General features: G+C 50.0%; 1 pseudogene; it reads left to right on the forward strand.

Moving 5' to 3' along the window:
* Nucleotides 1–1,167: 1,167 nt before the first annotated feature.
* Nucleotides 1,168–2,152, forward strand: LOC147724134 (uncharacterized; annotated as a pseudogene).
* Nucleotides 2,153–2,633: the final 481 nt, after the last annotated feature.

Consider the following 2,633-nt stretch of genomic DNA (forward strand, 5'->3'; position numbering starts at 1 on the left):
CTCCAAATTGATTACATCCAAATGGACCGATGTAACAATTCGAAATATGTCCTAGTGGTGGTCTGTACCTTCAGCCAATGGGTGGAGGCCTACCCTGTCAAAGACTGAACCGCTATCACTACCACCAAAGTGCTATTAAAAGAGTACCTCTCACGATTCGGTTTGCCCCGCTTAGTCTGGAGTGACAACGGGACACACTTTACGGCTCAAATTATGGAATATGTCTGTACAGCATTGGGTATAAAACAAAAATGTCATGCAGCTAACCACCCCCAATCAGCAGGTCTAGTGGAGGTGTACAATGGCATCCTAAAAACTAAAATGGCCAAAATAGTAGCCGAGACAGGTGTCACTTGGGTTGATGCTCTGCCCTTATCCCTACCGTCCACAAGAACAACGGCCCACACCAGGATAGGGCTAACCCCCCATGAATTTGTGTTCAGGAGGCCTGCCAATGTATTGGGTGTCCCGCGGCCTAAGAAACTGTCTGATGTTGAATACCCTGTATTAACTGATTATCTGTACAGTCTGACTAATACATTTTGCACTCTTTATCACCAGGTGCATGAGGCCTTACCTGACAAAAGTGAGGGCCCAGGACACGTTATCCAACCTGGTGACTGGGTCCTGATCCGGAACTTTCAACGGACTAAGAGCCTCGAGCCCCGCTGGACACAGCCCCGCCAGGTGTTACTGGCTACCTGCACCGCCGTGAAAGTAGAAGGTCGGAAGAATTGGGTGCATTTGTCGCACTGCAGGCGTGTGCCTCTGCCCCTCCCCTATGATCAGAGGGTGAGGGAAGGACAAGGAGACTCAGAAACAGAAAGAGTCCCGACGTTTGTCCCATTCAGCTATGCCAGACTGCATTCTACATCTACGGAAGCAGAGAGTGACAGCATACTGAAAGGAAGGGTGGAACTCTCCCTTAACTCTGCTCAACACCAAGAACAATTGTTTCCTGACCATACTGTCCCTACTTCCGACCAATATAACTTGCGCCCCCGAGGGAAGGCTTGCCCATGACTTCGCCAAGTGACTATGGCTGTACGGCTGTGATCTTCCCCGGCTGAGAGTAGTGATGGTGTGCCAGACTAAGGTACGCCATAGGGCCCTTGGCACCTGCGCCCAGTGAAGCAACCACCAATCACAAACAGCCACTAGAGCACAATGGCTGCCGTCCAAAACACCAGAATCCAGAAACAATATGTTAGTCTCCGACATAGTAAATGCTTCCCTCATTCTGTCTATCCTTGGTTGGCTGTTACTGAGCTATCACCCTGTTACCTCACCAACTCCTACCCTGACTCCTGCAGAACACCAGTATTGCACGCTACCAGCCCACGAATTACCCAGCCGTGCAGAATTCTTCAATAACACCTTCATCCAAATGTTGCATCATCACCAGCTGATCATGAACACTTCCAACTGCTGGGTTTGTGGACTGATGCCGCATTCCATGGTACACCCTGTCCCATTCTTTCCCTAACCCTTTTACATCTCTGGGTCTTGTCTTGCATGGTGGATGTTGATACAGGATGCCTACACTGTCAATGGTACTGCCAATTCTGCCCTTGAAACATTTCGGGATGACTTCTGGCGGAACAGATCTGGCCATGTCAATGCTCCTTTTTGCCCGACCAGCTCATCCACAACGCTACTATCCCCAGATGAACTCGGTGAGATGGTAGTATTTAACTCAACTAATGGACGAACATTTTCCAGATTCCGCACAAGAAGGATACTGCCTGATGAACGAGACACTGTGAATGTCATAAATGTGCAAGGCCCTGTCTTCATTCATGGCCTAGGGACTAAGAAAGTTGGTACCAGTACGTGTGATATCACAAAAGCTTTAAACTCCACATCTCCTCCGAAGCTGGTGGCATCCCCCAACATCTATTTCATCTGTGGCACTGCCGCCTACACTTGGCTCCCCTGTAACTGGTCTGGTACCTGCTATCTGGCCTTCCTCCTTCCACCAACATATTCTACCCATGGAGGTTATCACCTGTCAATGAAGGATGCTCTGCGCCGCTCATGTAGGGGCGTCATGTCAGCCGAGGATACAGCAGGCCAGGAAACTGGGGACTTCTTTAAAGGTTTCCTTCCTTTCTGGGGCCCCATGGCCAACAGTCGGCTGTACGAGGACTGACCAGGGTCCTTGATGCTACCATCACAGTAACAGCTGGTGCCCTCTCCGACATCACTGCAGAGCTGCAGGCGGACCGCCTCATAACGCTCCAGAACAGAATGGTCCTAGATGTCATCCTTGCTGATCGTGGTGGTGTGTGTAAATTGATCGGCTCCAGCTGCTACGTGTACATCCCAGACAACGCACCTACAGTGTACGATGCCATCCAACGTCTGCATCACCTTTCTTTCGAAATTTATCTGGATGAAGGCAACTGGTCCCTCACAGGCTGGATCTGGGGCCTCCTTTCCCAGTGGGGGTGGAGGATCCTCATCTTCCTTGCCTTGGGAGTAACTGTTCTGGTCTCCTGCTGTTTGTGCTTTCAGTGTCTGCCAGTGCTCTGTACAATGTTTTTTCAGACTATCAAGCATCCACCCTCTAACATTCACAACACCAATATGATGATGGTGCTCCAACAAGAAACCGATGGCCTTATGAACAT

This window comes from Lissotriton vulgaris, chromosome 4_1 (assembly GCF_964263255.1).
Source record: "Lissotriton vulgaris chromosome 4_1, aLisVul1.2, whole genome shotgun sequence".
NCBI classification, from domain to species: domain Eukaryota; kingdom Metazoa; phylum Chordata; class Amphibia; order Caudata; family Salamandridae; genus Lissotriton; species Lissotriton vulgaris.